Source organism: Sphaeramia orbicularis, chromosome 22 (assembly GCF_902148855.1).
Source record: "Sphaeramia orbicularis chromosome 22, fSphaOr1.1, whole genome shotgun sequence".
NCBI lineage: Eukaryota > Metazoa > Chordata > Actinopteri > Kurtiformes > Apogonidae > Sphaeramia > Sphaeramia orbicularis.
The window spans coordinates 7,643,533-7,657,346 of record NC_043978.1 but is presented as its reverse complement, the minus strand read 5'-3'; positions in this window follow the sequence as shown (position 1 = coordinate 7,657,346).

Below are 13,814 nucleotides of genomic sequence, written 5' to 3'. Positions count from 1 at the left end.
TTCACTGAACCTGTGACCTTTCACCTCTGACCTTTGACCCCTGTGTATAAACCCTGATCCTCCTGATGAAGACGACAACACATGTTCATAAAACCTGGTTTTAACGTTAATGTTTCAGTTTCACATTGACTTTAATAATTAAACTGACTTTAATAAATGAACTGATTTTTAATAAACTGACTAATAAATAAACTGACTTTAATAAATGAACTGATTTTAATAAACTGACTTTAATAAACTGACTTTAATAAATAAACTAACAAACTGACTTTAATAAATAAACTGATTTTAATAAACTGACTAATAAATAAACTGACTTTAATAAACTGACTTTTATAAATAAAGTGACTGTAATACATAAACTGACTGTAATAAACTGAACTTAATTATCTGACTTTAATAAATTGACTTTAATAAACTGACTAACAAACTGACTTTAATAAATAAACCAACTTTAATAAACTGACTGTATAAATAAACTGACTTTAATAAATAAACTGACTTTAATAAACTGAATAAAAGACTGACTTTAATAAACAGACTTTTATAAATAAACTGATTTTAATAAACTGACTTTAATAAATAAACTGATTTTAATAAACTGAATAAAAGACTGACTTTAATAAACAGACTTTTATAAATAAACTGATTTTAATAAACTGACTTTAATAAATAAACTGACTTTAATAAACTGACAAATAAACTGACTTTAATAAATAAACTGACTTTAATAAACTGACAAATAAACTGACTTTAATAAATAAACTGACTAACAAACTGACTTTAATAAACTGACTTTTATAAATAAACTTACGTTAATAAATAAACTGACTTTAATAAACTGACTTTAATAAACTAACAAACTGACTTTAATAAATAAACTGACAAATAAACTGACTTTAATAAATAAACTGACTTTAATAAACTGACAAATAAACTGACTTTAATAAATAAACTAACAAACTGACGTTAATAAACTGACTTTTATAAATAAACTTACGTTAATAAATAAACTGACTTTAATAAACTGACTTTAATAAACTAACAAGCTGACTTTAATAAATAAACTGACTTTAATAAACTGACTTTTATAAATAAACTGACTTTAATAAACTAACAAACTGACTAATAAATAAACTGACTTTAATAAACTGACTTTAATAAATAAACTGACTTTAATAAACTAACAAACTGACTTTAATAAATAAACTGACAAATAAACTGACTTTAATAAATAAACTGACTTTAATAAACTGACTTTAATAAATAAACTGACTTTAATAAACTAACAAACTGACTTTAATAAATAAACTAACAAACTGATTTAATAAACTGACTTTTGTAAATAAAGTGACTGTAATAAATAAACTGACTGTAATAAACTGAACTTAATTATCTGACTTTAATAAATACACTGATTTTAATAAACTGACTTTAATAAATAAACTGACTAACAAAGTGACTTTAATAAACTGACTTTTGTAAATAAAGTGACTGTAATAAATAAACTGACTTTTATAAATAAACTGATTTTAATAAACTGAGTTTTATAAATAAACTGACTAACAAACTGACTTTAATAAACTGACTTTTATCAATAAAGTGACTGTAATAAACTGACTGTAATAAACTGAACTTAATTATCTGACTTTAATAAATAAACTGACTTTAATAAACTGACTTTAATAAATAAACTGACTTTAATAAACTGACTTTAATAAATAAACTGACTTTAATAAACTAACAAACTGACTTTAATAAATAAAGTGACTGTAATAAATAAACTGACTGTAATAAACTGAACTTAATTATCTGACTTTAATAAATACACTGATTTTAATAAACTGACTTTAATAAATAAACTAACAAAGTGACTTTAATAAACTGACTTTTGTAAATAAAGTGACTGTAATAAATAAACTGACTTTTATAAATAAACTGATTTTAATAAACTGAGTTTTATAAATAAACTGACTAACAAACTGACTTTAATAAACTGACTTATCAATAAAGTGACTGTAATAAACTGACTGTAATAAACTGAACTTAATTATCTGACTTTAATAAATAAACTGACTTTAATAAATAAACTGATTTTAATAAACTGACTTTAATAAACTAACAAACTGACTTTAATAAATAAACTGACTTTAATAAATAAAGTGACTGTAATAAATAAACTGACTGTAATAAACTGAACTTAATTATCTGACTTCAATAAATAAACTGACTTTAATAAAGTGACTTTAATAAATAAACTTACTTTTATAAATAAACTGACTTTAATAAATAAACTCTGGTGATAAAGTTTTAATTTTTCTCTTTTTTCCACATAAACACGTTTTTGTTATCAATCATAAAATCCTAATTCACACATTTTCCTAAACCTCTGAACGGGTTTTCATTCAACCCTTTGAATCCAAATGCACTTCAGTCACCGTACGAAATTAAAACCTCGAACTCGTTATTTCCGAATGTTTCAGATCTGAAACTCAAACATATATTAAAACCTCGTAGAGGTCACCTTCTTCTTTTCTTGGTCTTCGTTTCTGTCTCAGTATGAGGCGTTCGTCCAAACAGTCGATCCCAGGTTTTTCCTCGTGGACAGAAACTCTGTGCCGCTGCTGAAACTTTGGTGTTTCAGTGAATGGATGGAAAAAGCAGAGGCTGAATTTAAAGAAGAACCAGCTTTTATTCACTGTTAGAAAAGAACCCTTCCATCAGTCAGTATTTATGTCACACTGGTTGTTTTACATCCTCAGTTAACGCTGGAAGACTGAAGCTCCGGAAAACACACTCTGGAATCGGACCCTGAACGCATCAGGGTTCGAACGGAACCAAAGCTGCGCTCTAGGACAGTGTTTCCCAACCTTTTTTGAGCCACGGCACATATTTAACTTTAGAAAAATCACAAGGCACACCACCAAACAAAAATGTCACAAAAAGTGTATTTACTAAAATGTTATACAAATCTAGTCTCAATGTACTTACTGGGTGTGAAACCTGGACCTGTTCAGTTGAACACAAAGCTCATATTCCTGCAGGAATTGAAGAAAGACAAACACAAATATTCCTCAACAGCTCTGAGTCTCTCTCTTTTTTCGGGGGGGGGGCAGGGCACATCGGGGCACATTGTCACGGAGTGTTTGGAACAAGAAAGCTGAGAGCGGTTCGTCAGCGACCCCTCAGAGGAACCTCCGGATTGAAGTCCGATGTGTAATAGTATGGGAGGCATATCCCCCCTGCCCCAGCCTGATACCTGGGGTTTGGGGGTTACTCGCTAATCCGCGCGTCACTAGTGAGGGGGGGGCTTTATCAGCAGAACGCACCGCATCGGGGCTGGTTCACTTTCACTTTTATTTTTATTTTTGCAAAGGCAAACAGGAGACTGTTGTGGTTGAGTGGATCATTAGTGCGTACGCTGTTCTTCCAGTACCAGTCAGGTCAAATTGGATCATCTTCCACGGCACACCTGATGATTTTTTACGGCACACTGGTTGGGAAACACTGCTCTAGGAAATAAAAACCAGTCATTAAACGTCGACTTTATTCCTTTTTTTTTCTCTTTCTTAAAAAAAAAAAAAAAAAAAAAAAAAAAAAATTATAAAAGAATTTTTTAAAAAAAGAACAACGTCAACTTTATTCCTTTTTTTTTAAAAAAAAAAAAACTCTTTTTCTTTTTTTTTTAAAAAAAAGGAATAATGTCAACATTTAATGACTTTTTTATTTCCTAAAGTGAAGCTTCAGTTACGTTCTGTTTTTTTCCCCCTCTTTTTCTTAAAAAAAATAGAAATAAAAAATAAATAAAATAAAAAAAAATAAAATAAAAAAAGAAGAAAAAAAGAAGAAAAAAGAAGAAAACATCAACTTTATTCTTTTTTTTAATCTTTTTCTTTAAAAATAAAACAAAAATAAGAATTAAAAAAAGAATTAAAAAAGAAAAAAAAACGTCAACTTTATTCCTTTTTTTTCTCTTTTTCTTTAAGAAAAAAAAAAGAAGAATAAAAAAAAGAGAGAAAAAAAAAACGAAAAACCTTGACTTTATTCCATTTATGAGTTAAAGTCAAATATGACACAGTTTCATTTGAATCTGATGTGAAATAAAGTCACAGTGCCTCCTACTGGACTCACTTCAGTCTAGCAGGTTGAAAATATTCACTAATAATAATAATAATGTTTTTATTGTTATTTTATAAATAAAGAACAACAGATTAGAGCCACAACCAGAAAAAAAACAGATGAATGAGCAGATTTGGAGAAAGTCAGAAAAATAGTTCTTTTAACGATAAATAAAAAAAATAAAATAAAAAAATAAAAACAAACTCAGAATAAAGTTGTAATATTTTGACATTAATAATAAAAGACAAATAAAATGTATTGAGAATAAACTGTAAAGATATTAATTCAATTATACTCAGCATATTTGAGACTGTTTCACGAATTTGGTGAAAATCTTTGATATTTAACTTTATCCTTTTTGCTTCTAAATCTGTTCTTAATAGATCTGACTTTAATTATATATTATTATTGACGACTCGATTAACTGTCAAGTACTGAGTTAATTTTTTGGCTTCTCTTTTCTCTGATGTTGAATATTTACCGTCATCTGTTTTTTTTTCGGTTGTGACTGATCCTGGTTGCAACGCATCTCCAGCTCATTTGGCTTTATTTCAATCCATTCAGTTTTCTTCATCATTCAGCAGATTTTTCAGTTTTTTACATCAGATGCAGAAAAAATAACATTAAAATGACGTTGAATCAAATCAAATGTCAGTTTAAAGATAATTCTCGTTAATAATTATTCCGCTGTTTGAATATATATGTATATATATATATAATATCTACGGCTCTTTCAGATTAATATTTATTATCAGAAATAAAACCTTTCATCTAAACTTAAGGCTCTTTAACTACGAGTTTCACATTCTGCAGAATTTCAAAAGTGACAGTGAACGCACCACGTGGCAACGCGTTAATGTTCGATCCTTTCATTAATTCGTCTGTCTTCCATCTGTCCTAAACTGTCCCCATATTTATATAAATGTGTTCCAAACACAAGTGTGTAATGTGGGTTTGTCCATTCAATCCCAAATGTGCTGCTGAGTTTCTTTCTTCTGGTAGATGTCAGTAGAAGTCCTTCCAGAAACAGGAACACACTGGAATCAAATCTGAATCTGACACAGTGGATGTTTATCATTTCTGTTCCAAAATCTGAAAATACACTGAAAATCAGATGCAGTCACCTACAGAGGAACTGTTCACGGAGATAGAAGAACTGATTTATAGACAATAGATCTGGAACAGCTGATTTAAAGATTGGTTTGGTTTAATTCAAGACTTTTTGGCTTAATTCAAGATTTTTTTTTTTTGCTTAATTCAATTTTTTTGCTTAATTCAAGATTTTTGTTTTTTTTTGCTTAATTACCTCCGCTAAGGAGGTTATGTTTTTGCCAGCGTTGGTTGTTTGTCTGTCTGTCTGTCCGTGTGCAAGATAACTCAAAAAGTTATGGACGGATTTGGATGAAAATTTCAGGAAATGTTGATACTGGCACAAGGAACAAATGATTACATTTTGGTGGTGATTGGGGGGGGGGCCTGATCTGCCTTGGCGGAGGTCTGCGCTCTCCGAGTGCTTTTCTAGTTCTAGTTTTTGCTTAATTCAAGATTTTTTGGCTTAATTCAAAATTTTTTGCTTAATTAATTTTTTTTTTTGCTAAATTCCATATTTTTTTTGCTTAATTCATTGTTTTTTTGCTTAATTCCATTTTTGTTTGCTTAATTCAAGATTTTTTTGCTTAATTCAAGGTGGGTGTTTTTTTCTTAATTTGAGGTTTTTTTTGCTTAATTCAAAATTGTTGCTTAATTCAAGATTTTTTTTTTGCTTAACTCAAGATTTTTTTTGCTTAATTCAAGATTTTTTTGCTTAATTCAAGGTGTTTTTTTTTTTCTTAATTGAGTTTTTTTTGCTTAATTCAGAATTGTTTTGCCTAAGTCAAGATTTTTGCTTAATTCAAGATTTTTTTGCTCAACTCAAGATTTTTTTTTGCTTAATTAAAGATTTTTTTTTGCTTAATTCAAAATTATTTTTGCTTAATTACATTTTTTTGCTTAATTCGATTTTTTTTTTTTGTCTTAATTCAGATTTTTTTGCTGAATTCAATTTTTTTGCTTAATTCAAGATTTTTTTTTGCTAAATTAGAGTTTGTTTGTTTTTTTGCTTCATTCAAAATTGTTTATCTTAAGTCAAGATTTTTTTTGCTTAATTCAATATTTTTTTTGCTTAATTCAAGATTTGTTTTGCTTAATTCATTGTTGTTTTTTGCTAATCCAAGAGTTTTGCGTAATTCAAGGTTTTTGTTTGCTTAATTCAAGATTTCTTTGCTTAATTCAAGGTGTTTTTTGCTTAATTCAAAATTGTTTTGCTTAAATCAAGATTTTTGTTTAATTCAACATTTTATTTACTTAACTCAAGATTTTTTTTTTTGCTTTAATTCAACATTTGTTTTTGCTTAATTCAAGATTTTTTTTTGCTAATCCAAGATTTTTTTTGCTTAATTAAAGGTTTTTTTTTTTTTTTTTTTTCTTAATTCAACATTATTTTGCTTAATTAAACATTGTTTTGCTTAATTCTAAAATCTGCCAATGGAACCAGTTGTAAATGATCTTGTTCAGATTTGTTGAACTCAGATTTTCCAGATCTATTGTCTATAAATCAGTTCTTCTGTCTCAGTGTACACTTCCTCTGTAGGTGATTCTCAGATTTTCTCTGATTTTCAGTCTGATCAGATATTGGAACAGAAATCAGACAAATCCACTGTGTCAGATTCAGATGTTTAGATTTTTTTTCCAGTGTCTTAATCGTGTTGTTTTGAATCTAGAATGCTGGTTCCCCCTCTATCTCCTACTAAATTCTTAAACTGATGTGGTTTCCTGGAGTGTCCACACATACACACACGTTTGGGTTCAACTCTTTTCTTCTCTTGGTCTAACATCCATCTCCGCATCTGTTTGTTTTGGTCATGTGACTCTAGTTGGAGTCAAAGGTCTTTCCATTACAGTTTTGGATCATATACCAATTTAACTACGAACAAAACACCTGGAAACAACAACAACTATTCAGAGAAAAACTAGAGCTTGGGTCAAACTGTGGTGTTTCCATTAGACACATTTATATGAATAAGTTAAATTCAGTTAATTAGTGCAGGGATGTCCAACTCATGTTAGTTTCAGTCCACATTCAGTCTAATCTGATCTAAACTGGGCCGGACCAGACAAATTATGTAAATAATAGGATAAAAAACTTACAGATAATGCCAACTCCAAAGTGTTCTCTATGTTTTTGAGTGAAAAAAGTCAAATTCCATAATGAAAATGTTGACATCCCCGAACTACACTTGAACATTACATGAAAAAAATACAAACAACCTGAAAATTCCCAAGAAAAATAAGTGGATTTTGAACAATGTTACACCTTAGTTTATCATTTAAACAGCGTACAGATCACGTGGATCTACAAATACACAACATTTAGGAACAGGCAGAATATCAATACAATTCAATTCAATTTTTTTTGCTTAATTCAAGGTTGTTTGTTTTTTTTGCTTAATCAGGATTGTTTTGCTTAATCAAGATTTTTTTTTTTCTTCATTCAAGATTATTTTTGCTTAATTCAACATTATGTTGCTTAATTCAAATTTGTTTGCTTAATTCAGATTTTTTTTTTTGCTTAATTCAATAATTTTTTTGTGCTTCATTCAAGATTGTTTGCTCAATTCAGGACTGTTTTGCTTAATTCAAGGTTTTTTTGGTCTTAATTCAAGATTTTTGTTGATTAATTCAAGATTTTTTTGCTTAATTCAAAATTGTTTTGCTTAATTCAAGATTTTTTTGCTTAATCTAAGATTTTTTTTTGCTTAATTCAAGATTTTTTTGCTCAATTAATTTTTTTGTGCTTAATTCAACATTATTTATCTTAATTCAAGATTGTTTTTGCTTAATTCAATTTTTTTGTGTGCTTAATTCAACATTTTGCTTAATTCAAAATTGTTTTGCTTAATTCAAGATTTTTTGTTTAATTCAAGCTTTTCTTTGCTTAATTCAAGATTGTTTTGCTTAATTCAAGATTTTCTTTGCTTAATTCAAGATTGTTTTGCTTAATTCACGATTTTTTTTGCTCAATTCAAGTTTTTTTTTTGCTTAATTCAAGATTTTTTTTTTTTTTGCCTAATTAGTACTTCTCTTAAGATATTTTAGGTTGTTCATATTTTTTTTTTAGGTCACATTTTTATTTTATTTTTTTATTTTATTATTCACATTTTGTAAAAGGCTGGTCTGTAATGTAACCATTTTTGTGTAATTTTACTGGTTGTTTTTTTTTTTTTTTTTTTAACACTAAAACAAAGACAAAAATGTGCAGTTTTCCTTATTTATAGGTTATTATGATAATATTGTTACTGGTTCTGACCCACTTTAGATGAAACTGACCTAAAATGAGTTGAACATCCTTGATTGTTAATATCTTCAGTGTCATTTTGTCATTTCACAAATTCATCCTAGGGCTGGATTGGACCCTTTGGCATGTTTGACACCTGTGGTTTAGAGGCTCAATGGAAAACAGACTAATGATCAGGACTGAAGGTTTTCATCCAAACCACCAGGTCTGTTCCATGAAGATGATTTAGTTTTTAATCGACTGGTGTCGTCGTGTTGGCATGAACACCTTCAGTTCTGCTGTGGTCAAAAATACGCCCATGGACCAAACCAGGCCGCCCAAAATCATCTGATCCGGTCCACGGGACGAATTAATGAAATGTAAAATGCCACTGAAGACATGAACGATCCCGAGACGTTCAGGTTCCACAAACAGAGCGAATGATCCAAAGGAAAAGAAGAAGAAGAACCTGGACAAAAGGACAAATAGAAGTGTTTAAAGGCCATAAAAAAAAATAAAAACACTGTCACAATGGAAATAAAGTCCAATATTTATAAAATAAGCTGTATTGTAAAAAAAATATCCTAATATTACAGAATACAGTTGTACCCACTGGCCAAATACTGAGCCTATTAGCCCAACCCAACCTAATGCTGAGCCTACTAGCCCCGCCCACCAAATACTGAGCCTATTAGCCCTGCCCACCACCAACACATTAGCATTAGTCGTCCGCTCCAACAGAAGTGAACGTGCTTCGTTTGTTGGTAAGATTTAGAAATGAGGCTGTTTATCGCACTATTGAGAATTTATTTTAAAAACATTACAGCTTTAATCTCATAAAAGTACGACATTATTTTCGTTAAATTTGGGTTTTCTTTTAAAACTACAACTTCATTCTGATAATATTCTGACTTTATTGTCGTAGTGACAGTGTTTTTATTTTTCCGATGTGACCTAATACACCATCGTATCTTCTTGGTTTAATGTTTTTTTAAAAAAATGTAATTAGTAAATATTTACATTTACGAACTATCCTTTAATAATAATAAAATGCGAACAATCTGATTACATATGAATGTGTGCAATTGTTCCACTGTTCTACCTTTTCTTTAATATTCTGTCTTTTAGATCCACTGTGCTGTTAATAATAATAATAATAATAATATTGTTGAAATCACACTCCCCTCACCAGTTTTTTTAATATTTCATGTTTTTCACAGTTTCATAAAGTACTTATTATTTCGAGTTTCTTACGGTTCTGGTTCTGGTCGGTTCTGATCGTATGGGTCTGAATGTGGAACCTGAACTCACCTGTGCTCTAGATTTAACATCAGATAAACTCATCGATCGTCTGTTACTAGCCTTAAAACCTACGTTTCTTTGCCTAAAACGCACAGAAAAAACCTGTAAAAGCAGCAGGAATCGCAATGGACGTGTCCCCCGGTGTCCTGTGGTCAGCACCGGCCTTGAACGCCTCACAGGGAAGTTGGGTTTTGAGCGTGATGCTGGGCGACACCTTGGCGGCGCCTTGGCGGCTGCTCGGTGGGCAGGGCCGGATGTGGCGTTCAGACTCTCCTGGTTCCCTTGACGGCGGCTTCAAGACGAGACTTCAGGTGAGGAGACGAGACACCAGAGACCTGAGGACACGAGGTGATTCACTGACCGATGGAACACACTAAGCACAGGACACAACACAACAAACACTACAGACACCTTTAAGGACCAAACTGGGCAAAGAAACACTAAAGACGCCTTTAAGGACCAGAACTGGGCTAAAGAAAACACTACAGATGCCTTTAAGGACCAGAACTAGGCTAAGAAACACTACAGACACCTTTAAGGACCAGAACTGGGCTAAGAAACACTACAGACGCCTTTAAGGACCAGAACTGGGCTGAGAAAAACACTACAGACATCTTTAAGGACCAGAACTGGGCAAAGAAACACCACAGATGACTTTAAGGACCAGAACTGGGCCAAGAAAAACACTAAACACCTTTAAGGACCAGAACTGGGCTAAGAAACACTACAGACGCCTTTAAGGACCAGAACTGGGCTGAGAAAACACTACAGACGCCTTTAAGGACCAGAACTGGGCTGAGAAAAACACTACAGACACCTTTAAGGACCAGAACTGGGCAAGAAACACCACAGATGACTTTAAGGACCAGAACTGGGCAAAGAAACACTAAAGACGCCTTTAAGGACCAGAACTGGGCTAACAAAAAACACTACAGATGCCTTTAAGGACCAGAACTAGGCTAAGAAACACTACAGACACCTTAAGGACCAGAACTGGGCTAAGAAACACTACAGACGCCTTTAAGACCAGAACTGGCTGAGAAAAACACTACAGACATCTTAAGGACAAGACACTGGGCAAAGAAACACCACAGACACCTTTAAGGACAAGAACTGGGCCTTGAAAAACACTACACACGCCTTCAAGACCAGAACTGGGCTGAGAAAAACACTACAGACACCTTTAAGGACCAGAACTGGGCAAAGAAACACCACAGATGACTTTAAGGACCAGAACTGGGCCAAGAAAAACACTAAACACCTTTAAGAACCAAACTGGCACAGAAACACTGACAGACACCTTAAAGGACCAGAACTGGGCTGAAAAAACACTACAGATGCCTTTAAGGACCAGAACTGGGCTGAAAACACCACAGATGCCTTTAAGGACCAGAACGAGGAAAAGAAACACTACAGTTGACTTTAAGGACCAGAACTGGGCTTGAAAAACACCACAGATGCCTTTAAGGACCGAACTGGGAAAGAAACACTACAGATGACTTAAGGACCAGACCTGGGCCGAAAAACACTACAGACGCCCTTTAGTTTAATCTGAAAAACCTTAACATTGACAGTGAAGCTCATGACCTCTGACCTGAACACGGCCGAGTTGCTGCGGTCCGAGACGCATCAGGTCCTTCAGCGCCGCCTCATGAAGGGGACCGTGACGCTGGCGGGGGCAGAGCCAAGAGCGTTTTTCATCCAATAGGAAGGAGATGAGGAGGGGCAAGCAGCACAGTGATGAGCTGAGGACCTAGCAACAGACAGGGTTTCAACAGGTTCACAACACTACACTTTCACATGAGCCTTCAGTGACTCTGGTGGGCGTGGCCTGTCTTCTGGGCTTTAACTCACGCTGGGACTCGTCGGCCGCCTGGACTAGGACCTCCATGGCCCGGATCCCGTCCAAGACACCTGTCAACCATCCGGACTCTGAGGCCGACGCCCTCCCCCCTCTGACTACAGGAACACCCACCAAATGAGTCATGTGATCCGAACGATGATGCCAATTGGTCAAATATGAGATCAGAAGATGGTGGCAGATTTATGACAGAAAACAATGAAAGGTCGAAAAAAACAGAAATAAAACACATAGAGAGGGTTTGTATAGAACATTAACACTGTCAATTAAATGAACAGAAGCACATTATGATTAATGAAATGAATTTACAATAAAGAAGGAGAAGAGGAAAAGAGAAATGAAGGAAGTAAAGGAGGACAAGAGGAGGACAGAAGGACACAGTGAAGGAATACTAACAAAGAGGGAAGGAAAGAAGAGAGGAAATGAGGAAGGAAGAAAGTAAACAGGGAGAAAAAGATGAAGAGGAGAAATCAAACAAACAGGAAAGAACATGCGAGTGACAGGAATGAACTAAGTTCTAGGGAATGAACAAGGAAGGAAGAAGGAAGGAGGGAGGGAGAAAGGGAGGGAGGAAGGAGGGAGGGAAGGAAGAAAGGAAAGAAGGAGGGAGGGAAGCAAGGAAGGAAGGGAAGGAAGGAAGGAGGAGATAAGGGAGCGTTGACCTGTAGGAACCTGACAAGCGGCGGACCTAGACTCTGAATGTACGGACCGAAACAGGGGGGCGGAGCCTGGAACACCGGTGGCGAGGAGCTGGAAACATCGACTCACCACCTGAAAACACCCACACAGATGTCAGCACAAAGATGGTGATGCATCAGGACATAACGTGACCCCAGCCAGACACCTACCACGGGGTCTTTGGCGTCCATGCAGGCGTGAATCGCTGCAGACTGAGCGTGTGCAGAGGGTTGATGGTGCAGACGTCTGGCCGGTGGACAACAGGAAGATGGGGAGGGCGGTGAGGAGGCTGAACCTGGTCCACGGCGACGCCGGGGTCACCTGACCACAAGGAAAACCGTTACCAACAGATCAACCGACCACGCCAGTTCCGTCAAACGGCGTTCTGTGGGCGTGTCCATACCGGCATCCCACAGCGTCAGCAGCGTGTTCAGCGCTGACCTCAGCAGCAGGTTCCAGGCGCCACGACTCTTCTCCTGTTGACTCATCGGCGACGTCAGGACGGTTTTCAGTGCCTGCAGAGCCGATTGGACCACCAGACTGGCCCCGCCCCCTGTTCCTCCCCCTGAGCCCGTCACCATGGGTTGGTGGACCAGCTCCCTGAGGACACCCAGCAGCAGGTAGAGGACGGTGGAGGATGGACACACTGCCTGGAGGATGGACAAACAGTCTAGGTCCATATGAAGCTAATGCTAATGCTAAAGCTAACACATCAACATGGACACGTCATCAATATGAGGACGGTTTTGACCTTCAGGAGAGCAGACGGACGGTAGCTCAGAGAGGACACAGAGCAGCAGAGGACACCAGACGGCAGTCACTGTCCGACAGTGTCCACACAGACCCACAGGACCTGAACCAGAACCAGACAGAACCAGGATGTCAAAACACCATTAAAACAACAGATCAAGGTTAGGTCTTGGGGACTGTGTCAACTATGGGGGTTTAGTCCAAAAACCAGAGACGAGGATGAGGGAAATGGGACGAAGAACAGAAGACAAGGATGACAGATAGGAGATGAAGACCAGGAGACGAAGATGAACAGAAGAAGAGGATGAAGAACAGGAGATGAAGAACAGGAGACGAAGATGAACAGAAGACGGAGGATGAAGAACAGAAGATGAGGATGAAGAACAGAAGAGAAGGATGAAGAACAGAAGACAGGATGAAGAACAGAAGACGAGGATGAAGAACAGAAGACGAGGATGAAGAACAGAAGACGAAGATGAAGAACAGAAGATGAGGATGAAGAACAGAGGATGAAGAACAGAAGATGAGGATGAAGAACAGGAGACAAGGATGAAGAACAGAAGACGAGGATGAAGGGGGGTGGAAGGGAAGAGGCGGCGGTAGTTCTGCGTTTGGGGCATTTGTTTGTAATGCAGCCATAAAAAAAATGCTTAAGAATCGTCCGTGAGATCGCATACATATGTGAATTGAGATCGCAGTCTTTTAATGATTAATTGTGCAGCCCTAATGGAAACGCAGAGGTTTTTCAAAATCCACAGTAAATGATAAAAAGGTTCTGATGTAAGGAACAAA